Consider the following 16,802-nt stretch of genomic DNA (forward strand, 5'->3'; position numbering starts at 1 on the left):
GGGGTTCCGGTCGGGGTCGGGGTCGGCGTCGAGGGGCCGGGGTCGGAGCGCCGGGCCGGGGAAGGGGTTGGGGAATGAGGGTCAGGCCGGGGTCGGGGCCGAGGGGCCGAGCCGGGGCCCGCGGTACTGCCCTTACCGGGTCGGGGGCCGGGGGCCGGGCGCGGCCTCCGTGGCCTAGACCCCGCGCGGCCACGGCGGACCCCGCGCCCCCGGCCCCCGACCCCGCTGACAGCTGGCGCCCGGGGCCCGGCCGGACGGTCGCCCCCGAGGCGCGTTGTCCGGGCGGTAGGATTTTGTGGAGGAAACACCTAAAGTGGTAAAAAGTTGGTGCGGCCCCGCGGGCCGTGGTGCCGGCCGGAGCGGCTTGGCGAGCGGGAGTGTGGCCGCCGGTGTGAGTGCGCGCTGGCCGCGCGTGCGTCTGTGCGCGCACGCGAGCGTGGCCCGGGGTCCGGGCCGGGCCGAGGCCACGGCGGTCGTCCCCGAGGAGGGGTCCGCGGGGGTCGCTGGCAGGCGCGGGCAGCCCGGAGCCGGGGCAGGTGCCCCTCCGCCAGCACAGCGAGCTGCCTTGCAAACTGTGTCGTTGGGGTTTCCTCTAGCTGTGCTTGGTTTTCAGCGGCATATCCAGGAAGAGACAGCCGAGGGCCTGTTTAAATGTGTCTTAGGGAGCGGATGAGACGGGTTCAGTGTTACTACGTGCTTTCCAAGCTTTTTAGTTACTGTGTGTGTTTGGGTGTGACCATTCCAATTTAATTAATAAAGATACGACTCACTACACAGCATAATTTCGAGTATTTTTCCAGCTGCTATTTTCCTAGACCCAAGTAAACTTGGAGTCATTTGTGTGTCTTTTGTCCTGTTTCCGTGACCCACACCACCTCCGTTGCTTAAGAGGGTTGCGGGCCCTGTCGGCTCTCCTGGTCCTCTCTCGGTGTTTTGGGCGACTTTGACACAGGTGCCCGCCCAGGTGAGCCGGCAGGAGAGGCCTCCCTCGGCATGCTCGTGTGTGTGTGTGTGTGTGTGTGTGTGTGTGTGTGTGTGTGTGTAAAAAGGGGAAGTTATTTTGAAGTTCTCTCTGATGAGATCAAGTGCATAGTTTTAGAAATCCACTTCATACTTTCATGAGGCCAGGTTCCTAAAGCAAGGGCATCCTCCTGACTTTTTATATTGGAATACTAGTTTTTCATGTTTTCTCTATATCATGGTGATAAAATTAGGGGACTAGGAAGGGTTTAGTTGGAGTTTTTTAAAAAGTGTTATGAATAAGCCAACTTTCAATTAGGAATTAATTTCTATTACTAAACAGAGTTATCTTGTGAGAGGAAACAGCTTACAGGCGCTGGACTCCATACTCTGAGGGTTTCCCGTGGGCTGTCCATGCAGGGATGTGTACTTCCTGTAATCCTTAAACAGATTATATCTGGCTGTCATAAGTTACATTTTCTCTGGAAAAGATCCAGCACACGTTAAGAGATATTCTGTGAATCTTCAAAAGTTTCAAAGGACACAGTCCTTTTATTGGAAGAAAACTCAGACTTGTAGTCCACTTGACATGTGATTACTTGACAGTGCTCCCCTCCCACACACTCACTGTTTGTTCTGGTTAATTCCTGAAGTCTTTGGATGTGAAAACTCTGTTCTTTCACGCCATCGCATCCACATGAAGAGGTTTGTAAGTAACTCAAGCTGTGCAAAGAATGTTCCTAACACCTTGGAGAAAGGTTTTAAGTAAATTAGTAGGATCGTTGATTGAATTCTGTGTCTGTGCAAAGGAGCTGACAGGCAGTATTTATTTAGTGAAGGAGACGTGTGTGTCTGTATTTCAGATCCCTGTCCGGCGTAGAATTTGGAGAGTGACCGGAGCTGGGAGACGGAGCTGTTGCAGCACGAAGAGTGGTGATCATGGTCAGTGCAGTCCTTCTCTTCACTTGGTATTTGGGTTTTTTCTTTGCTGGCTTCAGCTCCTTCAGTCTCTGAACTCTTGTCTCTTTTCTCCTCGTTTGGTATGATGATTGATGATTGCCTCTCAGGGGAGGGAAGCAGGTGAGTGACCGTTGGGCATAGCAGCTGGTGCGGGGCAAGGAGCCTCTGATAGTGGGTTTGAGGCCCATCCGACTCTCCGTCACTGGCGTTCTGTTTCCTGCTGAGCTTCTCTGCACAAAACATGCAGTTTCATAGGGTCAAGAGACTGTCGTTGTTCTAATTACAATTTGATTTTTAAATTTCTATTTAAATCTCAGGACTAGAGGACGTAGGCTATAGGAATCTATTGTTCATGTTCACATTTTGTGTTTTACTGAACTCAGCTGCGTGAAAAGTCAGAGTGTGCCTCTGGCCCTTACCGTCCCGCAGCCTCAGTTCTGGCCTCTGAAGTGTCTGGATTGCAGCAGATTTCAGTCCCGCACACTTCCAGGGCCTTGGCCCTTTATGCATCTCTGTGTTTCCTGCCCTTCTACCTCACCCCGCTTTTCGTTACCTGGATTTTCCTTCATTCTAGAATATCTCAGATCACTTCCTTGCTATTTATTTGCTGTGTACTTTCAGTAGTTCCAATTCTGCAAGGCATTGCTAGAAATAAAATCTTTTCTTCTCATGCCCCCTTTTTCTGAGGCAGAGGGGAGCAGGAGAGACAGATGCTTGACTCTCCATGAGGTATTCTCACCTCTCTTCTCTGCGCGAGGCACTATTCTACCTGCTGGGGGCAATGGTGGTTTTTAAAAGAAGGCCTTGCCCTGGATTTCCTCAGAGGACCTACGTAGTGGTGGTGGGAATGAATGTCAGCCAGCGAAAAAGGCCCAATAAATGCTCCAAGGAAAAGATACAGGCAGGCACGGGCAGACATGATGGGCAGTTCCTGTGTGAGAAGTGTGCTCTGGGAATACCTCTTCTTCTAGAGGGAGAGAACGTTGAGTCCAGCCCTGGATGGTCTGGGGGTGACAGGGTGGAGGCCCCGAGTGAGAAGCACCAGTGTGGTGGAGAGGCTGGTCCCTCTGCTGGAGCCTGTGTCCTGTCGGTAGAGCCCCTCCTTAGCTCCTCATGCTCCTGATAAGGTGTCTTCTCTGCTTGGTTTCCCTCTCATTCGGGTGAAGGCCTTTCAGCATTTGTGTCCCAGCTGTTTTCCAGCAAAGTCTGCAGACTGTAGAAAGAGCTGACACTGGCCTGGGGGTCGGGTGGGGTTCGGGTGTCCCCCGATGGCCCACTGGACACTCTCTGTGTGTCCTTGATCTGGCTGGGGAGGTCCCAGTCCCTTGGCCTTGTGGCCCTGCACTCGCTCTTTCCTACTTCGCCGCCCCCCCCCCACCCCCCCCGCAGATATAAATGGTGAGGAGCTGAGTTTTCATCTGAGGGCACCACCGACTGAGCCTCACCTGTGGTCTGCTTGCTGTGGAGGGAGCAGCACTGGGAGCTGTGTGCTGTTCAGGGAGAGTTCCAGTTGCTCTGTCACAGAGGCCATGTTCCACATCCTATAAGGAAAAGGATGCTTTAAAGACTCTTCCAGCAGCTTCCAGCCACAGCAGCCATTTCAGACTTGTCACGGGTGGGATTGCCCTGTACCCCAGGAGAAAAGGTAGGCGGCGAGAGTACTGGTGTTGGGTAAGGGGGACCCACAGAAAAGTGAGCAGAACAACCCAAATAGCCCTGGTCTGTGACCCAGAACATTTCAGGGACAGAACAGGGACCAGCTGACCTTACTGTGCTGTTTGCTCGCTTTGGAATGTGCTTTGTTTCCAAGGTAGCCTTATCACGGCGTCTGACCACATTGCATGGAAACAGCGCTGGTTCTGGGCTTTGGAAGTTTAACCCTTAGCAGCCGTCTCTAGCTTTTAGCTTTGGGTTCTCCATCTCACTTTAGCCAGGACTTGATTATAGTGTTTCTTTGCACAAGCACAGTAGCTGTCGCTGGAATTTCTGGCTTTGAGGAGTTGATGCTGTTGCCACCCCTAGAATGTGTTGTGGTTATGTATCCTCAGAATACGTTCAAGTTACTCTCAGCTGTAGACCACTTCTTAATTTATAGCCTTGGGGAAGACCGTCATCCCCAAGTGTGAACCAGGCAAGAGTGTCAGCTGCCGCTCTCTGATCCCCTGGGTCACTTGACAGCTAACTGAGAGCATGTGTACTTTGAGTTGGAAACAAATATGCTTCAGGGTTTTCAAGGTTGTATTGTGAAGTTCCTAACTGACCAGAGAGTTGAAAGCACGGTCATGGCCCCTCTGTGCCTGCCCCAGGATGGAGCACTTGTCACAGCTGTGATTGCCACCTTGCACCTATCTGGGGCTTGCCACACTTTTTCAAAGGAAATTGCAGATTTCACAGCACATCACCTCTAAGTGCTCTTTTCTCTGAAGAAAAGGCAAAAGGGGATTCTTCTCTATAACCAACAATACTGTCATCGATAACGTCTAAGAAACGTAACAATAATCTGTGTCATCGAGGGGCCAAATCCACAGTCACATCCCCCAATTGTCCCCCAGTTGACTTTAGTAGCTGCTTTTCCCAAACCAGTCTAGTCTAGCTCATTGCATTAGTGGTTATGTCTTTAGTCTCCGTTATTCTGGAATACTCTGCACCGTACCCCACTTGCCTGCCTCAGTTTTTTCCCATGACATTGACTTTTTGAAGACACCAGGCCAGTTGTCTTGCAAACATCCCATGTTCTGGACTTGTTTGCTGTTTTCGTGCTGTGTCATTTAGCATGTTCCTCTGCTCCCTATATACGCCCTGTGATCTCACATGAAGAGGCTGATGGATTCAGGCGCATGTTTTCATGCAGGTGGTGACGTGTGCTGCTTAGTGCACGGTCCTCAGAGGCTGTCCTACTGGGACTGAAGCCGACTTTCTAATGCTGTTTTCTTTCTTTCTTTGTTTTATCTATGTTTCCCTCATCCATTATGTCCTAAGAAGACAGGACAAATGCTGAAGTCTCTCCCTTTATTACCACTTTTCAGGGGAAGCCGTGGGTTGTAATATTCACCTGAGTTGTGGCAAATGTTTCTATTTTTCCTTTTTGAATGTGCAGACTAATGGATTTTCATTTATTCATTATATTGTAATCTATTAAAGTGTTTTGTTATTGTTTTTTGATGTTCACATTGTTATAACTATGACCACTTGGGCTCCCCACAAGGGTGGCTCCTGGTCCTTCTCAGGCAGCATCGTCCTGGAAGCACTTCCTTTCTGGCACTTTCCCCTTTCTCTCCCAGGCCTGCCCTCAGCCATTCCTCCACAGTGCTTTGGTTCCTTTTAGTGCAGAAAGGTAGAAACTGAAGTCTCGGAATTAGATGTGTTCATTGTGTTCATATGTTATTGCTGCTGTAAGCACCTGTCTGGTGGGCAGAGCTAAGAAATAAATTCTTAAAACATCTTCAGTTCGCGCTGATTATTTTCAGTACAAATTTAAAATTATGTGGTTTTACTTACTTTCTTTGATTTTTTAAAATTTGTATCTTTTTCTTATCCTGAAAATCTTGATTCTTAGTGTCATTGGCATATTTATTTTATGCTAAAATGTACATAAAATGGACTGTAAAATTACTATATTGTGTTACTACTACTACTGATGAAACTACTTAGCAAAGTTTAAGGTGTTTTTAAGTTCTTTTTGTCCTTAGTGTATATTCTGCTTAGGATGAAGTTAAAGTACTGTGTTATAAAGCCCCTTGAGGAATATTCTTTTATCTGCAGTTATATTGCCCAATCAGTATACAATTAGGTTTATTTGTTTCAGATTTGGAATTTTCTTTTTTTATTTTCTTTTTATGTACAAAATTATTACATGGCTCAAAAGTCAAAATTACATAAAAGATTTGATTAGAAATCTCACTTCCATCCCTATCTCCTCCACTTTTTAGAGGCAACCATTTTTATTTCTGCTTTATCCTGCAAAAAAAAGCACACACATAGAGACATATTTGTAACTCCCCTTGTTTTCCCTTCTGTCTCATAAAAGGTAGCAAGCACTATTCACGCTGTGTTGGCTGCCTTTTTACCCGACACATCTGAGCACCCATCCTCGTTGATGGATGTGGCCGCAGTGACTGACTGTGGGCAGGTGCTGTTTGTATCTGATGAGGGCCATCTTCAGGCCCTGTTTCTAGAAGTGGGATCACTGGGTCCACAGGTCAGTGTCGTTTTGATAGTGTTTCCGAATTCCCCTCTGTGGATGTGGTCCCCAGTTTGCATGCCATCAGCACCCTTCACAGCCTCACCGGCAGAAGGTGCTACCAAGTGTTTGGGCCTCTGCCAGTCTGATCCAGGGGGACCTTATATCTTAGAGTAGTTTTCATTTAATATGCTTCAATTTGAATGTGAAAAATGGAAAAATATACTATACCAAATTGGATGTATTTGGTAGTCAAAGCATTTGCGATCATTAAATGAAAGTTGATTATTATGTTAGTAAGTTACTCAGTCTGATCAAGCACTGTAGGATGAGAACTGGAAAACCCTGCTGTGAGAATTCACACTCTGACACCTAACTCTGCATCATAGCACAGTCACATGTCCCTTAACAATGGGGATACCTTATGAGAAACGCATCATTAGGCGATTTTGTTGTTGCATGAGCATCATAGAGGTACTTACTCAAACCTAGATGGTATTGCCTCCAACACATCTAGGCTGTGTGGTACTAATCTCTCTCTCTCTCTCCTTTTTTTTTTTTTTTTTTTTTTGGTGAGGAAGATTGGCCCTGAGCTAACATCTGTGCCAGTCTTCCTCTATTTTGTATATGGGATGCTGCCACAGCGTAGCTTGATGAATGATGTGTAGGTCCACAACTAGAATCTGAACCCACAAACCTCAGGCCACCGAAGTGGAGCTCATGAACTTAACCACAATGCCGCCGGGCTGGCCTCCCATGGTACTAATCTTATGGGACCACCATCATATATGTGGTCTGTCGTTGACCAAAATGTCTTTATGCAGTGCAGGACTGTAATTTGGAAGGTGATTTCTGTAATTTTTTAAGTAAAAATTAGCAGTACATTCTCTAGCAAGTCAGAACACGTGTCTAAGGTTGAGAATACTCCATACATTTTGTTTTCTAGTTTATGGAAGGGCTCCTCCAGTTAGCTGCGTTTACTTTTATCTATTTTTGTCTTTGAAACTAAAAAGTGTAGAATAAATTCCAGAAAATTTTGGTTTTGGATGCCTCCTTTCTACCTCTCATCCTCCTCTCCCTTCAATTTCTAGTCGTAATTTAGATTGCTGCTCAGTGTTTGAGTGTAATGGTAATTTCTTAATTGCTGTAGTGCCTGGCATCAGAGTGGCCCTCTGGCTGTGAAGAGATGGGTGGGGCCAAGTGAGCTGGGCTTCCCTTCTGTCCTTTGAGCAGCAGTGACAACAGTGGAAGCAGTGACTAGATTTGTTCTGGAAGGATTCTGTGTTGTACTTGTTGTCGTTGATTACCCTATTTTATATTCATGCTGTTTGGTTTTATTTTTTAACTAACTTTTGTTTGCTGGAGAATAGCATCTGAACCATGGAATACCTGGTTCCACGTGCCATCCACATGCCCTGTAAAAGGTAACCCTCATCTTTCAGGGCCACAGTACCATCTCCAGAGTTTGGCGGTAGGTGGCAAAAAACAAGTTCTTCACACATATTGTAAAATTAGCAAAAATGTCACAAGAACATAATCCTTTTGTGGTTTGAAAACCAAAGCTGACATGCTTTTTTTAAATTGATGCTGAAATAGTAAGAAAAAATTCTTTTCTTTAGTAATAAACTCCTAGAGCAAGTGACAGGATTTTTCCTAAGATAGAAACATCTTTGCTGTTTATGGTTATCAAATAAAATGTGCAGAAATAGTCAAGCAGTAGAGAAACCTATGAAGTTGAAAGTGAAACTTTCGTAATTGCCCTTCTAGACACACGTTATGTGTGTGGGTGCACCTTTCCACCAGAGCCGTTCGGCCCACCCTCTCTTCTGCACTGAAGGCAGCAGTGGCAGTGTCTCCCTCCTGCTGGGTGGTCCCTGGGTTACAGGACTGCATCTAAAGCCTCAGAACAGATGCACCATAGGAGCACTCAGATGGCAGCCACTGGAGGACATGTAGATGATTTCCATCTTTTTACCTCTTTTACTGTGGCAAATAACACACATGCAAAGAAATGCACATCTCAGTAAATTGTCATCTGGAGACAGACTGATGTTCCCATCACCAGGTGAAGAGGTGGGAGATTGCCCCTGTGCTCTCCTATTCCTGCGCCCTTCTCTTAACCGTTCTCTGCATTTCTGCCACCGTAATTCATGTAAGGGGGATCCCATGATGTGTGTTCTTTTGTGTCTGGCTTCTCTTGGTCACTGTCATATTTCTTGAGAATAATGATAGTTTCTTCATTTTCTTTGCTGTATGATGTTCCATTGCATGAACACGTCACAAGAGGTATCTCTGGTCAATACCGATTTCTTACCTTTATGAATACTGTGATGAATGTTGTCACAGTTGTCTTTTGCTGCATGTACACGAGCATTTCTGTTGGGCATGTACCTGTGAGTGGAATCATGGGGTGATACTAGTTGTGGGGTGTAGTCTTATTAGGCAGTGGCAGATGTTTTCCCGTGTGGTTGCACTCCTCTGCTGCAGATCTTCCCCAGCAATTGGTGTGGGGGGGGGGAGAGAGCGAGCGAGAGAGCGAGAGAGCGAGCGAGAGAGCGAGCGAGAGAGCGAGCGGTGAAGTACCTGCTCGTAACTCTTTTGCCTTTTTTCCTAAATCTTCTCCTTATCTGAGGCTTACTTTTTTTACTCAGTTAATGGTGTTCCTTGAAGAACAGTTTCTTTTTTTCAAGTTCCTTAATTTTAATGTGGCCTGATTTTATCCACCTTCCCTCGGTGGTTAGTCCTGTTTTGCTCTAAATCAAGGTTATATGGATATTTTCTTATATTCTTTATTGTTTTGCCTTTAGCGCTACCATCCACCTGGAGTTGATTTGGAGGATGGCAGGAGCTAGGGGTCAAGTGTCATTTTTTCCATAAAGAGATCTAATTGTCCTGACACCATTTATTTAAAAGATCTTCCTTCTTCACTGTTCTGCAGCATCTCCGGCATAAAAAAGCAAGTGTGTGCAGACACTGTGTGCAGGTCTATTCCTGGACTCTCCAGTCGGAGCCTTGGTCTGTGAGCCCCTGGCACCAATACCATAATGCCCTTCTTGTTGTGGTTTCTTTTTTTTTTCTTCTTCTTTTTTCTTCCTGTTTTTAATATTTATTTTATTTTATTTTATTTTTTTAATTAATTTATTTTTTTTCTTTGTTGTTTCTTAAGGTTTGTTTTTTTAAGGCTTTTTTATTTTAGAGTATAGCACAGATAGAGAAACTGCGTAAAATGAGCGTATAGCTTGATGAGTTATTATAAGGTGGACACTTTTGTAACCATCATTTGGGTTAAGAAATAAAATTTTCCGGCTCCCCAGAGTCCTGCGTGTCCTGTCTCAGTCACACCTCCCTCCCGACAAAAGGAACTGCTGAGCTCACTTCTGCGGCAATTAGTACTTGTTGCTTTTCTTCATGGGTTTCTGCCTGAATTGTGCAGCTCTAAGTTGTAGCTCGTTTACCTGGTGTTTGATGACATTTTAGTCTCTCGTCTGTGGGTCACCCCCTGCCTGTGGAGGTTATCTGTGAGGAAGCCAGGTGGTCGGACTGGTGTTCTCACAGTCTCGGTGGGGCTGATCGTGGGCCTCAGGTGTGCTTTAATGTGTTCCTCTGTCCTTGGTTGCTGGGAGTCAGTACTGGTTCTGGAGGCTTCATGAGATTCAGGTTTGAGTTGTGGTAACGCTTTCACGGGAGTGTTGTTTTGTTCCATCAGGAGACACCTAATGTGCTGTGTCTCTCTGTTTTGATGTTGGCAGCCGACGATGCACACACCTATGTCCATTCATCCGTAGAGAGTTAGGAGTGGTGACGTTCTGGCTCAGGTACTGCCGCTTTGTCTGTGAGCTGGACTGCTGCTCTGAGAGACCTGTCCCTATCTGCTGTTTGGTGATCTAGTGTGGTAGTTCACGTGGGAAACTGAAGCTAAGTGCTTGATTCTTTCCTTGTATCAGTTCTCAAAGTAATAATTGTGGATTTTATTTTGGTATTATGAACTCATAGATTTAAACATGTTTGAGTTTTGATGTATTGTTGTTATGATCCCTGTTTGTGTTCGGATCATCTCATTTTTGGATAGTGGGAGCCTTTACAAGTTGGCTCCTAGAGCCTTTGGCACAGTCCCAGGGCCCTCTCAAAGGTTCCTTGCTACCTGGTATGCCAGGCTGTTCTAGGCCCAGCGTGCATTCCTCCTGCCCCAGACGTGGAATAAGCCGTTCCTTCAAGAAGCCCTGGTCTTTTTGTAATGGGAAATGACGTTTCAAAACCACAGTCTGGATGTTAGATATGCTCATTGCGGTTGGGTTGGTCAGTGTTTCTAGGTCTTTGCAGTGAACAGAGCTAGAGTATATATTCTGTTCACTGACTGTAGGATGTCTATTTGACCTTTTTTTTTTAAGATTTTATTTTTTGGGGCTGGCCCCGTGGCCGAGTGGTTAAGTTCGCGTGCTCCACTGCAGGCGGCCCAGTGTTTCGTTGGTTCGAATCCTGGGTGCGGACATGGCACTGTTCATCAAACCACGCTGAGGCAGCGTCCCACATGCCACAACTAGAAGGACCCACAACGAAGAATATACAACTATGTACTGGGGGGCTTTGGGGAGAAAAAGGAAAAAATAAAATCTTTAAAAAAGTAAAACACAGTCTTAAAAAAAAGAAAAAAACGATTGTATTTTTCTTTTTTCTCCCCGAATCCCCCCAGTACATACCTGTATATTTTAGTTGTGGGTCCTTCTAGTTGTGACATGTGGGATGCTGCCTCAAAGTGGCCTGATGACTAGTGCCGTGTCTGTGTCCAGGATTCAAACCAGTGAAACCCTTGGCGCCTAAAGCAGAGTGCACGAACTTAACCACTTGGCCACAGGGCCGGCCCCTATTTGACCTTTTTAATCACAAGTCTGTCTCCTTTCCACACTGAGAATCCTGGTTCTCAAGGACAGAGGAAACGAGAGTGTTAGACTGTCACTAATTACTCATCTGCCTTACCTCTCTCTACACACATCCCAAGCTTGGAATAGCAATGGCAGTTCTACTACCACCTGTATTATAACTGAAAACAGGTAAAATATTTTTTGCATAGGATTTCCCGTTATCCTCCCATTCTTCTTCATAGTTACACAGGCTCTGCATTGTAGAGCACGGAGCCATTACCTATATATTCTCTCCCGTAAACCCTCATTCGGTCTTAGTTCTACAAGAAAATGGATATTAAATGTGCACACCTGGACCTTACGTCAGTGTTTCTCTAGACTTTTTGGTTTAAGTTTGTTCTCTAGTACACTTCTCAGGAAGGACTCATGGAAAAACATTTCCTGAATTCTTGCATATTGATAATAGTTTTTTTGCATCCTTTATACTTGATAGTTTGACTGGATATAAAATCCTTGGCTCACACTTTCTTTCCTTGAATATGTTATTCTGCTGTCTTCTAGCATAAAACACTGCTTTCAGACACATGACAGTTTTATTTTCTTTCCCTTATAAGTGACTTTGTTTTTTGTTTGAATGGCATTTCTTTTTCTTTAAGTCCAACAGTTTTACTAGCATATACCTCAGTGTTAATTGTTAAGGATGGGTCTTCTCAGCTATATAGTATGCTCTTTCAATATGTAGTTTCACAATTTTTATTCCTGGAAAGGTTTTCAAGTTTTAGGATTCTCTTCTCTCGCTTCGTCTCCTCTTTTGTTGGGGGCGCTCTGATTAGCCATATGTTGGATCTTCTTTACCTATCACTTAAATTGGTCAGTTTCTCTTGAGTCTTTTTTATCCCTTCATTTCTTTTTCATTAAAAAAAAAAAGTATTTTCCTCTTCTGTTTATCTCAAGCAATCATTTGTAGAGTCTGTTTGTTCTTATGTTGCTTCTAGCTTAGTCTCTATTCCTCAAATGATATTTTATTTTTCTGGTATTTTCTTAGGATCCATAATCTCATTTCAGTGTGTTCTATTTTGATTTATGTTGTTCTTTTGTGTTATTTTCTTAATATCTTTAGCTTTTGAAATAACTTGTAGTCACTGTGTAAGTTGAGGTTGTGTTTTTCTGGTGTGCTTTCATTATCTATAGAGATGTTTTTCTGCCCTGTATTACTTTTTATCCTGTCGTTTTGTGGGAGTTGACCTTCATCCTTTTCTCCTCCTTGTTGGATGAGTTTTCTAGTGCTTCTTTAACAAATTATTACAAACTTAGTGACTGAAACAGCATAAATTTGGAGGTCAGAAATCTACAATGGGTCTCATTGGGCTAAAATCAGGTTATTGGCAGGCTGCTTTTCTTTCTGGAGGTCCTCACGGTATCTGTTTCCTTGCCTTTTACACTTGCCTTACACCCGCTTGTGGGATCCCCCTTCCTCCATCTTCAAAGCCAGCAGCACCGCATCTCTCTGGTCATTCTTCTGAAGTCCTGTTCACTCTGTTTCTCTTCTGGCCTCTTTCTTCCACTTTTAAGATAATCCAGTATAATCTTCCTATTATTGCATAATTGTTGCATAGTTGCCTCTGCAACCTTATTAATAAATCCCCTTTGCCATGTAACCTAACATTCACAGGTCTGAGGATTAGGACATGGACTTCTTCAAGGGCCCATTATTCCATCTGCCACATTTATTTTTATATGATACTAGTTTTTTTGAAATTTAAGAAGGCTTCATGACCCAAGAGAACTTTGTCTAACTTCATGGTGCTTTCTCTTCTGCAGTCTTGATGTACTATTAAAAATATGGTGGCTTCCTTTATGTATCTAGGAATATCAATCTTTAGTCTTCTTTTCTTGCTATTTCTTTGTCTGACTTCAGTAGCCAGATGATACTGGCCTCTTAGAATAGGCTGGAAAGTATTCCATCCTCCTCTGTTTTCAAAAAGTTTGTGGAGTATTGGTATTATTTTTTTCTGTAAATGTTTGGTAAAATTCACCAGCGAAGCCATCTGGGCCTACGTTTTTCTTTGTGGAAAGATTTTAGGTTATTAATTCAGTTTCTTTAGTTATTATAGGTCTGTTCTGATTTTCTATTTCTTCTTGAGTCACTTTTGGTAATTTATTACTTTCTAGGAATTTTCCCATTTCACGTAAGATGTTAAATTTGTTGGTAGAAAGTTATTCATTGTATTCTCTTATATTCCATTGCATTTCTGAGGAATCAGTGGTAATGTTCCCACATTTTTGCAGTCTGTGTCTTCTTTTTTTCTTGGTTAATCTGGCTAAGGATTTTTCACTTTTGTTGATCTTTTCAAAGAACCAACTTTTGGTTTCATTGATGTTCTGCATTACTTTTTTGTTTCTGTTTCGTTAATACCCACTCTAATTTTTACTTTTTCCTTTTATTCTGCCTTGGTTTGTTTTGTTTTTCTAGGTTTTTTTTTTTAAGGTGAATGCTTACATTATTGATTTGAGATCTTTCTTCTTATCTAATGTAGGTATTTAAAGCTATAAATTTCTCTCAGAGCACCACTTTAGCTGCATCTCAGAAATTCTGGTGTGTTGTGTTTTTATTTTCGTTCAGATGAAAATATTCTTTTTTTTTTTTTTTTTTTTGAGGAAGATTAGCCCTGAGCTAACTGCTGCCAATCCTCCTCTTTTTGCTGAGGAAGACTGGCCCTGAGCTAACATCCTTGCCGATCTTCCTCTACTTTATAGGGATGCCTGCCACAGCATGGCTTGCCAAGTGGTGCCATGTCTGCACCTGGGATCGGAACCGGCAAATCCTGGGCCACCAAAGCAGAACATGCGAACTTAACTGTTGCGCCTCCAGGCCAACCGCTGAAGATACTTTCTAATTTTCCTTGTAATTTCTTTTTGACCCATGGATTATTTAGAAATATGTTTTTTATTTCCAAATATTTATTGATTTCTCAAATTCCATTCTGTTATTGTTTTATAATCTAACTCCTTTGTGGTTGAAGGGCATCCTGGCATAGTTTGTCTTTTTAAATTTGTTAACACTTGTTTTATGGCCTGCCGTCTGGTCTGTACTGTGGGATGTTTCACTGTGCGCCTGAGTGTGTTGTGCTGCTGTTGGATGGAGTGTTGTAGTGTTGTATAGCTGTCTGTCTGTTCGAGTTGGTTGACAGTGTTGTTCAAGTCTTCTGTATCCTTGCTGATTTTCTGTCTGGTTGTTCTACTTGACCCATCTTCAAGTTGGTTGATTCTTTCTTCTGCCAGTTATTGCCCTTCTAGTGAATTTTAGTTATGCATTTCAACTCCATAATTCCTGCTTGGTTCTCTGTTATAATTTTTCTCTGTATATTGATATTTATTTGGTGAGACCTTGTCATGATTTCCTTTAGTTCTTTCAACATATTTGTAATAGCTGATATAAAGACTTTGTCTACGAAGTCCAACATCTGGGCTCCCTTAGGGACAGTTTCTTTTGACATTTTTTTAGCTGTGTATGGGCCATACTTTCCTGCCTTTTTACCTGTCTTGTAACGTTTTTGTTTCTGTTGAAAACTGGACATCAGATTCCCCTCCCTCTTGAGTTTTTGTTGTTGCTGGGGTTTTGTTTTTTGCCTGTTTGTCTCTTTTGCAGCTTGCCTGGACTAATTCTGAAAAGTCTGTATTGCTTGTAGTGTGTGGCTGCTGAGGCCTCTGCTTGGTTAGCTTGGTGGTCAGTTAATGATTGGTCAGAGGTTTCCTTACATGCCTGGAACAAATCTGTCTGCCATCTTTGCCAAGAGGCTCTGTGTGAGTGCACACACACGCAATGCTGGGACAGGCCTTCGTCTTCCAGCACTTTGCCTTTGCCTTCTTCTTACACAGGGCACCAGGGCCAGCCAGACATGAGAGATTGGGGTAGCCCCTCAGGTCTTTCCTGGGCTGTGCAGTTCTGGACATGCGTGTCCTTCTACATCCTTGGGAATTTGTCAGAGCTTTTCAGCATTCCCCATAGACATCTTATTCTCCAGATCTTCCTTTTAAACCTTTGGCCAGGCTTTTGCTTGCCCCAGCTGGTATTGCAGCTATAGGCAGCTGGGATGTAAAAAAAAGTGCAGATATTGGTTTTCAGCAAACATCCTGGGTATAGGGCTTTTCCCACAAAGCAAGATCTGAGTCAGGTCAAATAGCAGCCATGCCCTGTGAATGGGGCTTTTCCAGGGACCTGTGACAAAGGTCAAATAGTGACAATGCCATAGACAGTGGGACTTTTTGAGGGGCCGCAGACCTGGTCTGCCCCCTCTGGTGGCTGCAAGGTTGCTGATTTTCACACCTACCGTGGTGTGGGGCTGCTGGTTTCATGGCTCTCGTGGGGAAAGGAGGATGGGAGTTCAACTGCCACAACCTGCTGTTGTTACAAAGGTCCAATAGTTTTTCTTAAATAAATGCTCCTCAGACTGTTGCAAGCCTTTGGTTAATTCCCAGAATTCTGCACAGTTTGATACTGACAACTTGCCAGCCCCTTCTTTGCTGCTCTGGCACAGTGCATTCTCGGGGGTCCTCACCCTGCCATTCTGGGACAGTGGGCTGCTTTCTGAGGTCCTGGGGTTTTGTGTCCTTCTCCCTTCTCCACCCTTCCTTTTCTTTGTTTCTTTTGTCCCTGAGCTGCTCGGTTTAGAGTCTTTTCCCACCAGTTTCTCTTTAATGTGGGTCTTTGCCCTGGAAGGAAGTTTTGTCTGGGTTGTTTTGCTCCAGCCTCTTTGGATCTTACCTTGGACCCCTGACACGCGTCTGCCTTATTGCAGTCAGGAAAGTCCCAATTTCAGAGCGTGGTCCTTGGGACTTACAGTGAGTACCTGTTGGCTACTTTGGGATTATTAGTATATTACATGCCCAGGGCTGCCTTCTTTTTCCATCTGTGCAGATCTGCGTCCACACGGGCCTTGTGTTTATTCTTGGTTTGTCCTCTCTGCTTATATTTTGAAGTTAAGGAAATACCTCATTAATTTTGCCTTGTTGCTCTCGTCCATATGATTGTGGTTTTGCTCTTCTAGTTCTGTGCTGTGTTACCAAGAAAAACAAAGGAATATAACTGTTTCAAATGAATAAAATAACTACGCTTAAGAGAGAAAATTGACCAAAGAAACTCTTGGACACAGTGCTCGCTTACACACCCTCAAGCCCAAAGACAAAAATTCACAAACTACTGTCTCTGGTTAGAGAGCTTGCTTCCCTTGGTGCTCTGGGTGAGGGCTCTAACGCCGCTTTCTGGGTGTTGTAGGGTTGAGCAAGCGATTGGGTCTTATAAGGACAGTGGGAGCCAGATTTCTTGCTGTTGGAGAAGGAAGTTACAAATGTGGAAAAAGGGATGCTAGAATGATCCTGTGATGTTGGCTTGAGATTGGAGGTATCAGTGTGAACTCATGGTTTTTATTCACATATGCATATGCATGGCAGTATGTGTGTGTGTTTATGGCTCCCAATTGGCAGGGCTTCTCTTGAAAAGTCAGCAGTGTGTCTAAGTGTTTTTTCTTAACATAATTCTTCCAGAAGTATTCTAATGTACTTTAGGAAGACTAGCATAGTGGACCCCATGCACTCAACACCCACCTTCAGCACTTACCAGCTCACAGCCATTCCTGTTTTTTCTGTAGCCCTCGCTCAGTTTCTTTTTTAAAGATTGGCACCTGAGCTAACAACTGTTTCCAGTCTTTTTCTTTTTTTCCTCCCCTGCTTCTTCTCCCCTAAGCCCCCCAGTTCATAGTTGTATGTTTTTTTTAGTTGTGGGTCCTTCTAGTTGTGGCATGTGGGATGCCACCTCAGCATGGCCTGATGAGTGGTGCCATGTC

The 16,802-nt window shown here is 44.2% G+C and overlaps 1 protein-coding gene across 1 annotated transcript in view; it reads left to right on the plus strand.

Moving 5' to 3' along the window:
• The window catches only part of ZBED4 (zinc finger BED-type containing 4), a 29,413-nt gene that overhangs the window by 302 nt on the left and 12,309 nt on the right, over positions 1 to 16,802 (plus strand). The window contains exon 2 of the mRNA XM_023631002.2: positions 1,824 to 1,902. The gene's annotated coding sequence lies outside the window, so the exon portion shown is untranslated. The remainder of the gene's footprint in view (positions 1 to 1,823; positions 1,903 to 16,802) is intronic.

This window comes from Equus caballus, chromosome 28, assembly GCF_041296265.1.
Source record: "Equus caballus isolate H_3958 breed thoroughbred chromosome 28, TB-T2T, whole genome shotgun sequence".
Taxonomy (NCBI): Eukaryota; Metazoa; Chordata; class Mammalia; order Perissodactyla; family Equidae; genus Equus; species Equus caballus.